The sequence below is a fragment of the Anthonomus grandis genome, chromosome 11, assembly GCF_022605725.1.
Source record: "Anthonomus grandis grandis chromosome 11, icAntGran1.3, whole genome shotgun sequence".
Taxonomy (NCBI): domain Eukaryota; kingdom Metazoa; phylum Arthropoda; class Insecta; order Coleoptera; family Curculionidae; genus Anthonomus; species Anthonomus grandis.
Window position 1 is genome coordinate 23,317,152 of NC_065556.1, and position 14,645 is coordinate 23,331,796.

General features: G+C 31.8%; 1 protein-coding gene and 1 long non-coding RNA gene across 5 annotated transcripts in view; both read right to left on the minus strand.

Annotated features, from left to right (window-relative positions):
- The window catches only part of LOC126742520 (RNA-binding protein Musashi homolog Rbp6), a 660,776-nt gene that overhangs the window by 589,511 nt on the left and 56,620 nt on the right, over positions 1 to 14,645 (minus strand). The gene's annotated exons all lie outside the window — the stretch shown is intronic.
- The window catches only part of LOC126742523 (uncharacterized), a 102,253-nt gene that overhangs the window by 37,255 nt on the left and 50,353 nt on the right, over positions 1 to 14,645 (minus strand). For both annotated transcript variants that reach the window (XR_007662588.1, XR_007662587.1), the window contains exon 3: positions 2,881 to 2,921. This is a non-coding gene — a long non-coding RNA (uncharacterized LOC126742523). The remainder of the gene's footprint in view (positions 1 to 2,880; positions 2,922 to 14,645) is intronic.

Sequence of the window (14,645 nt, forward strand, 5' to 3'; positions counted from 1 at the left end):
ATAGGCACACACTCCTCTCTGACGTTTTAAGACTTTACTGCTCGCCATAATGTGGTTTATTACTACAAGATTTTTCGAGTTAGTTAATCATATATATTATGGCAGCTGACACCGCATTGGTAATTCGAATTCACATTTTATTAATTGCATGTTACACTTTTCTAACAATATTGTGATACAATTATAATATGAACCCTTTTTATACATAGTGAGTCTGTGCGATATGTAGATTTGTATGTTTTTGTAGGATCATTAAAAACATCCTTATTTAAAAAAAATACAATAAGCATTTTTGGATATACATAGTAAGTAACTTCAATTCTTTAAATTTTTCCTGACAAGCCTCCCTACAATTCTAATTGCTCTCTTTTGACTAATAAATGATCTACCTATATCCCTTCATTATCCATACATCATAATGCTCTGTCTTATATGTAACATATTTATCAATGTATACATAGATTTGTTTAGTTCTTCAGCAATAAAGTCTACATGTTGACCTCAGGTTATGTATAATGATCTAGTAAAATCTGTATTGTTGTGACGAATTCATAATGAGTTACTTGTTATATTGGGTATTACGTCACTTATAGCAAAAATCAATTTAGAAATTTTTATCTCACACGCTACTTTTCTACTTTTTCTTCTTCTTTTCAATAATTGTTGAGCGTGTGAGATAAAAATTTCTAAATTGATTTTTGCTATAAGTGACGTAATACCCAATATAATAAGTAACTCATAATGATCTAGTATAATACCGAAAAATTTTCCAGTTGCATTTCCGTTTTCCAGTATTCAGTTGTACGCAGTACCTTGCTTCAGGTTCTTTTTTAACATTTCCTCTATTAATTGCACCAAGTTACCTAAAGAGCAATGAAACCAACTATTAAAGAACCATTATTAATACAAAGATAATTACAATGATTTGCATTATGGTTCGTACTAGATTTATAACCGCTCTCTTCTCTTACATAATACTTAACGACATGTCCAAATTCACAGTTAAAACATATATGTATTATCAAATATTTTTGAAGGTCGAAGTTTATAATTTATTTCTTTAAAAACCCTTTAGCAATATCCTGCGGGGTGGTAGGTTTCTACATTTTTTCCTCGCCACAACGTCTATTTTTGTAAACCCCATTTTTTAAAGCAACATTTAAGACTTCTGGGTTCTGTCGATTAATTCTGATAAAAAAAAAATCATATACCCCCTTAATAATTGTCTCGATTTTCCATATTCTTTTTTTATCATATATTCGTTAACTTATACTGTCCAGCTCTAGTTTCCATATTAATAATAATGTTGACACTTAAGTAATGGCATATGACTGGACGAGATATAATAATTTGAACTTGTCAAAGATGAATGACAGTTGAACAGGACAGCAATGAAGAGTTACGTTTTTTGCAATAAATGGTGACACCGACAGTAATTAATTATGACGGTTTAGTTTATTTATTGTTGAATATAAAATCGTTAACTTGAATTGCGCGGTTGTATTTTTGACGTTAATGGCTTTGACATTTAAGTAATGATAATTATGGGGTGGCGAGGAAAATTTTAGTGTGTTTGAGTGTCTTCTAATAATTTTTTTTTGCTTTAATAACAAATTTTCCTTTTTAGAAATTAGTTTAGTTTAGTCAAATGTTGCCTTTCGGACCTTTGATTGCTCATTTATAATTAGCAAAACCTAAAGTTGATAAACCTTTTTAGCAAATATTCGTTGATGGGTTGAAGAACTAAATAAAACGCCCTCATTTTTGTCGTTTCGCATAATTTAAGCAGAAAATTAAATGCGCCATGCTTGTATAGCATGGCACCACGCCACACACGCGAAGATTGTCAGCGTGTACTCGCTTTAGTTATTACATAGAAACTTCAAGGTTAATTCGGCGCATTTATTTCCATTATCCCTCATTACGCGAAATGTTGTTTGTGTTTTTATGCGCCGCTTCTTTTTTGATGTTCTGTTCTGACATGTGCATATTATATACTACTAGCCGCCGTGTAATCATCTCTGTTTGTCTACTTGTGTGTCTATTTGTAGCAGCTGAATGGCTGAGCTCATTCATATAACCCAGAACATTTTAATGTTAATAAGGAATTGAGAAACAATTATATTTATTGAGCAGTTTTTTTATTAAATTGTGAAGTACAATTTGACGAAATTATATGCAAAGAAATCTGGAAAAAAAAAGTGAGGTACTGTCCGGTTGCATCATATTTCCTGACAAACCAGTCACATATTTTGTTTATATATATTGATGTTTTTCGTCGATATAAACACTATTAAGAAAATGATGATAACGATTGGATATGAGATTAAGATAGAGAGTGGAAAAAATCTAGAGACGACTAAAGTAAAGACAAAGTGAGAATAGAGACTAAGATAAAGCTTTTGAATGGGTCAACTATAGAGTTTTCTTAGCTTCCAAGACACCGATTAAAAATTATTTTCATTTTATTGATGGTGGAAATGACTCATAAATAAGACATCTAAAGCAGAAAAAAGATTATTTAATTTAATGAAAGCTTAAGACTTTCTAATATTTTCCCTTTTAATGTTAAAAATCTGTTTATTTCTCAAAGGAGCATGAATAAAATAAAGCTTTAAGTCTCGAATTATCCCAATTAATTTATATTGACACCGAGCGAGACATTGAAGCTTAATTTAAGCTTTTTAAATGAAACTCTCCGAATAAGACGTCTTAATAAAACGGCAATTTAATAATTTATATAAGTGTCATGAAATCTAGGGCAATTTTATAAAATCAATTGTTCAATATTAACACCTGAGTTAAATTATTTAAATTAGGACTATAAAGGTCAAGAAATGTAACATAATTTAGCGTTTAAAAGTGATAAGTTATACGTACATGTCAACTTCAAATACAGTACTGCTAAACCTTGAGTTTACCTGCAATAAAAAAAATAGAATTAATAACAAAATACAAATAATATAATATGCATTAAAGTGCGCATTTCCCAATGCTCTTCCCACGAACGGTTCTCGTTACGCAACAACGTTTCAATGACAAAACAAATTAACCATCAACTAATTCCCATTGAATTTTTATTTTTAAATTAAAAGGCGAATTTCCCACCGTACAATTTACTGAAGAATTTCAAGTTTATCATCGGCAAACGATCAAATGTTTAACACAAAGCGTGTAAAATCCAAACGGCAAACCATTTTGTCACGAATTTTATCGCTGAAATTTCAGCTTTCTGAAAGCAGAAAGTGCCACTTTTTAACCTGAATAACTGAAAGCCAAGTAATGGCCTCTGTACATGAACGGTAATTTAAAATTTTCGCTATATTTTTAAGGTATCTCGCCCCCCTTTGGGGTTCACTATCCTTTGTGTTGTTTCGTTGTTCCCTTGATCTTTTATTTGCAGACGTAATTGAGCAAATAACGTAATATTATAAATTATCTTAAATTATTATTTTCTTTTCTATAGGTTTTTTTAACAGAATGTTGTAACAATAGAAAGCAGCGTTAAAAATAAATTCGTGATACGTGTTTCTGTTCATTGGCCTCATTCTTAGTTGTCAATCTTGGTGATCTTTTGCCATATTTTTCTGCTCTATATTGTTCCCAGTTAACTTTCTTTTTCCTTTGGTATGTCCTTAACCAGATTTAATCATCCTTACTGTTATCGATGCATGAATTCTAGGCCTATAACAAATTCTTTATCATCTTAAGAGGAGTCAACAGTCGACGGCCATAAATATGCAGCAAACAATCTAAAGTGACTCTCAAAGAATATAAATTGTCAATTACCAAACGTCACTAATGCCAACTGTCAATCTTTTTACAGATCTCGTCATGGCATTTATGTTTTGACACATACCGTCTATGAGCGCTAGTATACTTTAAAGCTATCTTAATCTTTCTTCATAAAGAACTGTCATATATGAAAAGTCAAGAAGCAGGCGAACGTCAAACAATAAAATTAATAATTGTCAGTTGTCAGCCGTCATTAGTATTAACGGTTAATCATTTCACAGATCTTGTATACATGAGAATCTTGGAATCAGATCGTCAATTCACGAACCAAAGCATTCAGTCGTAAAAGTTCTGGAAGATATTCAAGAATCTGTAACAGAACATTTCTTAGATTTAATCTTTACAGAATCACGTGCAATAGGCTCATGTATAATTACTATTGAGAAGAAGTTAATTGATGAAAAATCTTGTTGTAATCGTCTACATACTTTGAATTGAACTGAAAACTTAAAAATTTACTCAAAGCAATCAGCCAGATAAGTTGTAGGAGAGATCGAAGGATATTTGTTAGACTAAACTTTATAGAATCGCCTTCAGTTAGCTTACTCTTCAATATCTTACCCATCATTTAGCTACAAGATCATCCAGTTGTAAGCTTCTTGTCTGTCATCAGCTTGAAGCTACTGAACCCCAATTTGTTCTCTTTTGGTAACGCAGAAAAGTTGGTAAAACGTTCTTTTTAAGAATTTGTATGGTAATTCTTTAAAAATTTCCTAGAATTCTTAGATAAACTCGGGTTAAATCAGTTAATTAAATAGGATAAGAAGACGACTAGAACTCCAAAGAAATTTTTTTAAACTGTAAAGCTAATCACTTCAACTGATAATAAATAAATTAAATCCATTTTGCATAATATGTGCTATTAATATAACTTAAAATATCCATAATTACACAGAAAAGATATAAATATATGTTTTGCAACTAATCAGTAGCAAATTTTGCTATTGAAATGCATTGGTTGCTTCACAATGATCATAGAAAGGAAAAAGTTGATTGACAGGGATTTTTTTGCTTTGGAACTTTGTGTAAATCATCTTATTTACCTGCAGAGCCTGAAAACATTATCAAAGCCTGCAGATGAAACATTAATATATCCAGCAGGCAGATCAATTCTGGACTACAAGAATTACACGAAAAGGTCAATGCTAGTTTGTATAATTTAAATATGGTAGAGACTCAAAATTATGTACTGGGGAAATTGTCAGATTTAATCTATGTAGTAAAAATGTTGTGGAGACCTTTTGGAGACAAAGTTTATCAAGGCATTAGATTTTAATAGACTTAAGAATCAACCTAAAGTGGTTGGCTGCATAAACATTCAGTTTAATATATTTATTATACTAAAATTAATTGTTAATATCTTTCATTTTCTCTGTTCACATCGTGACCCAGAACTTAGATCTGATTGTATTGGGAAAAATATTATTGGTTACAATTCAAATAAATTCTTTGGATGTTAAGTCGTGTACATCTTGAAATTTGGCCTGTTTAAGTCATTTGTTGATCTATCCAGTCATATGGTCGTTGAGCTATATCTTCCATTGCAGAGTTCTTTTTTTCTCTTACTAGTTTTCTTGGTCTACCTAGCAAATTACAAAGAGCAGAAGTGAATAGTTGGTAGCAATACTTTCTATGACACTTTTGTATATTCAAGTTTTTGTGTTCCAATTGATGTAGTTATTCCAAATTATATTATTTAGTTAACGTGTTGTTATTAAATTAAAATATATTAAATAAATAAAAACATAAAAATTATCTTGTGAAATTTTAATTGCTATTTCCCTTGTGTTCCGATCATCATTTCTAAAGCTTTTGTACACCGAGATATTTAAAGCTATTAGTATTTTCGATTTGTGTGTCTCGTAAATCTGAATACCTTTCTTCACCTCCCACCTCTACATACGTATTTTGAGGTTAATTTATAAGCCCCATTTGATGTATTCTTTGTCTATTTTCCGTAATATGTAGTGGATATCAACCTAATCTTCTGCAAGTATTACTTGGTTATTCACAAAATGCAAGCTGTACAGTTTATAATCTCCAATTGAAATATCCATTGATTCAATTTTTTTCCAGATTTCCAAAACCTGCTCTAAATAAGTCTTAAGAGTGTAGGTGCAATGCAGCAGTCATCCTTAGAAGATAACTGTCACTCTTTGTCAAATCTTTATTGAACTAGTCACATCTTCATATAACTCCCTTACAACATTAGTGTACATCGGTGGACTTCTCTTATTTTCCAGAACTTTATTAATGGGACACGATTATACGCTATATATTTATATATTTTTTTTAATATATTTATCATCTATATTGCCAGTATCTTAAAATTCTAAATTGTAACAAATATTTAAGGAGCCTAATTAATAAAACAAAAAATGAAAAATCTCAATGCATTTACCAAAACGCGAATTTATATAAATAAAACATCCCGGAGGTCGCATCTCCCTCGGGAACATTAGAGAAGTGCGGAATAGACGGGAGTTTCATCATCAATCACGCGGCTTAACGTATTCAAGTCTGCAAACGACGCATCTTCTTCCTGCTCCTGCCCCTGATGCCTGATGCCCTTCGTTCTGCTATTGCCAGTATATGGCGCTATAACCCTCTTTCTAGGAGCGGTTGACAGCCTTGTAAATGGCGATAGTTTAAATCTCGGTTTCGACACGTGTCGAACATTCGCCCGCTGGGCTTTAACACGAGTGTCTTTTTTGCGAAATAAATTTATTGCATGGCAACAGTCAGCTTTTTCCAATTTGAAACGAGATTCATGGGTGTACACTTCTGGAAGTCACATAACATTTGGCAACAACGGTTGAAATGGGAGTTCGAGCATCTGAATGGTTTTCGGGAGTGTTTGTCGTTGTTCGTGAATGATTGAAGCAGCGCTGTTGCCATATATTGGAGGTACTGACATTTTATAATAATATCATTTTAACTCTGAATTGAAATTTTAATGAAATAATGTTTGTATTGAAACAAGTTTCTTCTTAAGGCTCAGATTATTCAAACATTAGTAAAACTTCATTATGTGTTTCCTGAACGATTTATAGCGTTATAACTGTTCTTTGTAAGTTTGTGGCATTATTTTCAGATAAAAAATAGTAAAAAGCACCACTGATACTATGTATACCTGTAAGTTGCCGTCTGTTTTCGTTCTATTGAAAAGTTGACGCAGTTTTGCCTGGCGTGTATTCCACAATAGTGCGTCTATTGACGGGTCTTTCACGAATCATTGGGCAGGTAATTTTTCAGATATCATTTATTGCACGTGTGACAGCTTGTGAGTCCTGTTCAATGTCTAGATGCTGCCATTTCCGATTTTAGTTCAGATAGTTTAAGTTATTTTCCAGACTGGAGAAAAACAGACCGAACACCATACGGTCTGTTTTTCTTGGGACACTCCTCAAGAGTTGATTGTATTTAATGCTATTTAGCTTAAACTAAGCTAATTAATAATCATGCGGTCTGACAGGGATGGTTCAGCTGATACTCTCCAGTCCTTAATTTAATATCTAATACTGGAACTAAATAATAGTTCCGACCTTAATTTATTTACAAATGTTGATATAATATCATTTAGAAGCAGATTCAAGCAGGCACTCATCCCATATGATATGGTGCAAGCTGATTCTATACAGTAGCAATCTGCTACTGAATCAGTTCAATTCATAGAGAAATCCCCGTTAAGAATTTGACTCTTTTTTAATTGCTTGTATAAATGCAAGACAAGGGAATAAGACCTGTTGATACAAATCAAATTGCATTGAGACCAGTAATAGATTTCCCTTATTACGGTTTAGCATATCTAATAAATCATCCTTCTGCTGACACCATTAGTCTTGTATTATCGGCAAACATTGTCACTTAACAAAAAGCTTTAAATTCCTGGAATATCTAAAAATTAAATGAAGGACTCAAAAAACATAAAAATGCACTTCAAATTCCTAGAATGAATTGTTCTTTAAGTACAATTTGATTTACAACGTTAATGAGAATGATGTTGCAAATGATAATGATTTCATGTGCGTAAATCATGTTCATTGGTGGGAAATGGTTTAAAATTCCTGTAAGGAACTCGAAAATACTTCAAATGCTTTAGTCGAAAATATAGAGCTATATATAAGAAATGACTTTAAATAATTTAAAAAATATGAAAAATTAAGTCAACATTTCTAAATGGATATTGGATATTGGTTGATAATTTATATATACCTGACCTAGTAGAATTAGCCAAAGAAAATTTCTTTCGCTGCTTTGTTTCCTGAAGGATTCATGATAAAGTGGTATTTCAAAAAGAACGCAAAATTTTAATTGCGCGCCATATGTAACAGTCATAATGCCACAACATTATGACGTGACAGATCAAAAGTTGACAGATGGGAGTTAGTAAACATGAAGCATTGCACGGTAAAACAACGTGACTTAATTGTCAAAATTAATTATTAAAATCGTAAAAGTAAACTGGCTGTAAAATGGTTCCAATGGTTCCAATTCATCTACTATGAGAAGAATAATCAAAAAAATTGGAAGTACTGTTTTGGTTAGTGATCACGTCAATTCGTCATCGAGCACAAGATTTTGGAGGGGCTATTCAGCCCAAAGAGACTCATATAGAACTAAAATATACAACAGGCCGATATTAAAATGTCTCCCTTATAGCAATTTTATACATTTATTAAAATTTCATGCTAAAAAGTTAATATATTATTAAAAACTCAACATCTATACAAAGGATGTAACTTACATATTTAACGATTTAACCATAAACGACTGGAAACTTTAAGCACGACCTAATGAATAAAATAGTAGCCGACGAAGAAACAAGTAAACTAACGTTTTTATTAACTTTATATTACGAGTCTTATAATATAAATTGATTTCGTTAAAAAGTCCAATAAAACGAAACTTTGTGAAAGGCCAAGTTTACTGCTCCATCTACAGCAATAAATAAGAAAGTTTCCCCGTATGTGACATTATGTGTACTAAATTCTTGAATCCGAAACTTCAGGTATTTTCTGAAAAGATACTTCAGAATAACTTTTGGGTCCGCTGCAATGCAGGCATGTTTCGAGTGTTTCGACATCGATTTGTCTACGTATTAGAAAAACTCAATCTATACCTACTCCACGGTAGTGGCCACTCGAATTGAAGGAATGATTTGTACTTACCGAAAGTTTTTCAAATAAAAATATATTTTGGATTTTATAAGAAATGTGACAAGTGAAACTCTACGGCACTGGTAATCAAATTAAATGAAGCATTGTAGCTCTCATGTGCAAGGCTGCCAAGCAGTCATATACTATATAAACTATTAGAATAAGGCTTACTGTTTGGCAACATTGCAGATAATTAATTATACGACTATTTTTATCAGTTTAATTTGGTTCTCAGTGACGTAGAGGTAGAGATTTTTCCTTTACATTATTAAAATTAAATTATAATGAAAAATAAGTATTTCTTTAATGGAAGAGAATTTGTTTAATGAAATTAAATGATTACATTGAAATGAAGATTTTTTGCTTGGAAACGTTACATTTTATTCGCCTGTGGCATATGATTCGTACTTTGATTGATTTCCAGTGGCGTCGAGATTCATTCATTATATTTTCACAGCTAAATATAATTTATTTTTTAAATATACATATAAATTAGGTTTCTTTAAATAACAACAAGACTAGCTAGCATTTCATGATTATGGTATATTATAAGTTTCCAGTAGCGTAGAAAATCGTTGAATTTTTATACTCAAACTTAATTATTTATTTATTACCGGGTCATACAATACAAGCGCAAGTAACAAAAATTAAACAAAAAAATGGATACAAAGATTTATTGATAATCAACTTAGTGTAGAAATGAAGAACAGATAAAGTTCCTAGAAAAGTTTAAGAATTCAAGGGTATGTAGATCATTGCTTAGTTTTAGTGTTTGAGGAATTAATAAATTTCCAGTATAGTGTATCCTGTAAAAAGGTACACGGAACTTGAACATTTGGATGGAACATGTATTGCGAAATCCTGTGCAAAATGGCTGGGATCCTCCTATAGAAAATCTCATTAAATTTCACTGTGATCTCACATAAATATTCTACAGAAAACTTGGTGTTATATACCGCTGTTATCTCCTTAACTGGTAATTCTCTGTTGCAATTCTTAAGCCAATCATTCCTTGATGTAAGATGCTTAGTGCAATCAAAGACAATATACCAATATAAGTTGTTAAAATTTCCCATCAGGAAAACCGTAGTGAAGGCATGGGACGAATTCTCATTTTCTCTCTTATATTCTGGACACTTGTTCATAAAATGGTCCAACATTTGAATATGGAAAACTCTTATTATTAACTGTCTTCATGGTACCACTAACGCCACCTCTTCTTCTGCCAAAACTTTTGCCTACTGGTCTTTCTGGTGAATTATTAACGCCATCTAGGTGCATGTTCTTTGCAACATTGACTTTATGGAAGCTGCAGCTATGTCAATGCTTGCATACTCAATAGTGATAACCATTGGTTCTTACTTATCAGTTAATCCAGCAAGCATTAAACTACCAACTCACTCTTAATTAGGCTGAAGTATTTTTAGCAGGTTGACATAATGCATCATTGATTCACAGACATCAAGTCTTAATGATTGTACATTTCTCAAGAAACGAATTTTACGTGCGTAATTCAACTTATCCCTTACTTCCTTTGCTACAGTTGTATCTTTTATATGTTCATAGATCTGTCTCAGAATCATCAATAGTTTATAGCATCAGTATAAAATACAGTATAAATCAAGTCAATGTTACCAGCTTTATTCTTTCATTCAATCATCAGAGAGATTTTCAAAAATGTCAAAAACTTCTTAATATGCCCAAAGAACCTCCAAGGATCAACATGTATTTTTTAAATCCATAAGAATTTTGCACAAATATCTTGTTAAATGGAGTGTTTATCGTAATTAGGTTTAGACACTGAAAATCCAATTAAGCTATCAAAATTTAAAAAAATGGTACCAAATCTAACATAAATCCCTTCAATGTTTTCTATAAAAGTTTGATTAAACTGCTATAGTTCCTCAAAATGTGAGTAAAAATAGAAATCCTAGATTTTCTCCTGCACCCTTTAATTGGAATTCAGTATCCGCTTTCGCTTTCACTTTTTCATATAAAAAAAACCACGGCGATTGTCAGTTGTTTTAAGTCCACATTCACATATTCTTAACCTTTAGGAAAAATACCATTTCGCACGGTAAAGCGAGCGGGAAAGCGAGTATCATGCACGCCGTTCCAAAACTATTTAAATTTTCCATTTCCCAAATAACGAGGCATCCTTTCTGTTCGTTTGGAATGGAAATAGAAATGCCACTGAACACATAAAGCCACTTTTCCCTACACACAGTGTGAAAATGCGACGTTCGGTCTTTTTACTTCGGCAATTTATTTTCGTTTTGTGTGGAAAAGCGGCTGCAGTGCCGGGCTGCTACTGATGTTGGTTAAGCCGAGGGGTTCTCTTACAATTGTTGTTGATTTTGCAATACTATCAATCGATGTAACCAAATTGCACAAAAAAAGCATATTTTTCTATGTTAATGCTATTCCACATCCTAATTTGGTACATAGAGCAATAGGTAATGGTAATTAAAATTATGGTGCCTTAAATAACCGGAAATTAGTGTGTATTATCTCACGGTCTTCTTAATCTCCAATAATGCGAAAATCGATCGGAAGCCGAAAGCAAAAGCAGTTTCCAAAGTTAAATTCACCCTCCCAAACTCGCTCATAAATATCAATCACACAAGTAATGCCTCTGGGTAATTGGAAGAGAAAACAATAACGTTTTAGATAATGACTTTTCATTATGTCAATAAATGTTTGGAGATAAATTTTAGGTTTCTAAGTACCAGTAAGGAGAAGTCATTTTCTCGAGACGGGCGCCCGGAAGTTTCCTGGGCCACCTTTAATTTTATTTTAAAGTTTCTTTTGATTAGTTCGTAGTGACTGCGAAGTTTAATCTTGAATTTTGTTTAAGAGGTTGCCAAAAGTTAGGACAAATAAAGTTTTTTTTTTCTTCGAAAGTCGTATGTGGAAGTTGAACGAAATGTTAACTTTTCTTAGTATGAATTTTATTGATGATAAAACTTGAGGGCCCATTGTAGCTAATGTGCAGTGTGGACAAGCAGTATGTTTTATTTTAAAAGTCTTGGAACTAGGTGTGTGTATATAATTGAAAAGTCTTAACAGATACATGACATTACAAAGAAAATGTCGAAGAAAATGAGATTTTCGGCTTGGAAAGTTACCGTTTGTCAAAGTTTAATCTTGGATTTTGCTTAAGAGAAGCTTTCCTAAAGAAGATCGTATAAAAACATAGACTTTATGCATCTACACATACATGTTTATTGACTGATATAGTTAGGCCCAACAATAACAAAAGAAGTGGTATTGCATGCAGTAAAATTAGCAAAATCTATCAAATCTCCAGAATCCAACGAAATTCCAACAGAAATGATTAAAATTATCACAAAAGATCAAATAGGCATATTGGTGGGACTATTTAACACAACATACAACACGGGAGTCGTTCCCTGCGAATTACTAAAATCGACTTTAATTACATTATCTAAAAAGGTTAACGCAAAAGAATATAGCGACCACTATCAGTCTAATGAGTCACGGTCTTAAAATATTCCTTAAAATAATACATCAGAGATTTTTTAGAAAATTAGGACAAAACATTCAAATCACTCAAAGATGCATCACTCAAAGATGCATGGACATTAATCAATCAATTTATGTCTTGACTACAATAAGACATTTGATAAAGTTGCTTAAAACTATTGACAAGAAAGATGCTATATTACAATCACACGGCTAATATAAAAATGAATACGAAGTAATCTCAGAAGAAGTCTCGTTGAAGTTCTAACGTTGATGGTGACAGACGTCACTGCTAAATCTCGTCGTCTGTCTAGGGTTATCAATGTCAATGTTATACATTGTCAAAGTTGACTGAATCTCATCTGTTTTCATTTATTAAATTATTCTTTAAGGAAAACTCCATATTTTGATCTCATAAAAGATGTTAGAATAATAAACAATTTATATTACAATCAGACCGCTAATATAAAAGTGAATTAGAAGTACTCTCAGAAGAAGTCTCGTTGAAGTTCTAATGTCGATGATGGCAGCTGTCAACGTCATCTGTTACGGCTAAATCTCGACATCTGTCAAGTATCATCAATGTCAATGTAGTATCGTCAACTGTTTTTTAAATTCAGAATTAATATTTTATTTATTAACCAGATCTAGTCTAAAAACTTAACGATCATTGAGGAAACTGCAAATTTTAATCTCGTTGAAGTACTAGCGTTGATAATAATCAAAATGTTAAGTATCATTATTTTGACATATATTTGACCCTAATACTGTCATTTGGCTAAATTTTTCCAAAACTAATCTGCCATTTATTTAATAGATTTAGGATAAAAATTCAACGATCATTGATAAAACTCCATATCTTAACCCCTTTAAGTTCTTGCTTGTTGATGGTGACAAAAGTCACCGTCACATGTCACCGCTATAATTTTATTAAACATGATCTCTCACGGTATAAGTGTCATCTCCCCACGTCATTTAATCGAAATTCTTTAAAAAATTTTCGTGCCATATATAGACTTTTTTTGGTCTGAGTTTCCCTCAGACGATTATAAATTCAATTAAATCTTCTCGCTCTCCGTACATCGGTATGACGGCTGTAAAATCTTATATCAATCACTAAACGTCATTTGTCAAAGTCAACTGTCATTTCAATTGATATAAAAATAATATATAATTTATATTACAATCAGACAGCTAATATCAAAATAGATTTCTCTCAGAAGTAATAATAATACAAGGATGTATACTTTTGCCGCTAGTATTTAATGTTTATTCGCAAGAAATCAAAACAATATGGAGGAGTATATTATATTCAATAAAAGGAATATAAAATTTATCTGCATTTCAAGTCCTTTAATGATTAATATCTCCAAACATATCTACAAAGCTTGGGTATGTTTTTTTAAATTTCAGCTAAACACTGGAGGACTTACATATTTATGATAGTAGGATCTTCTTGCTTTCTAAAGATTTCTCGACATAGCTCTATACAGAATCTTGTAACCGTGGTGTGTTTTTGACAGATCAATGCCCTTTGAATTGTGCAGGAGCCAGAGAGAATGTAGTACAGCATAATAAAAGGACTTGTGAAAAAGTATCTAAAAAATTTCTAGGTACTAGGGCCTAATTTGCCATTTACTAAGCTCACCTGCACATTTTAGGATAAATGCTTACCTCAATGATAATGCCCACAAATTTAGACGAGTCTTCTTAAATTACGGTATTTAAATCTTTCAGGAGCATTTTTGGACAAATGTGAAAAGGAGAACCTTTTTTAACGCGAAAAACCTCTTTTCTTGGTCTTGTGATGCCCTACACTTGACTAAAAATTATTCATAAAATTAATAAAACTATAGAATAAGGCAACATGGAATATATATCGTTAAGTATTGCAAAAATCATCAGAAAACAACATGAGTCTATTTTTTTGAAAAGAATTATTAGGATGCTTATTTAAGAAAAAAAATAAAAGGTTTCAACTAAAACCAGAATTTAATGACTTTATAAGAGTCGAACCGTCGACATTTAAATAAAAAGGCTTTTTTGTTCCGTTTAGCCCCATTTCCAACAATTCATTTTTATAAATGATTCATTTCATGATAAAAATTTCGATAATTTTTCTTCTGAATATGTTGTTAACCCATTGTCCACGTTGTCATAAATCCGGCCGCTAATATATGATTCCTACCATCGAGGGATGAAAAA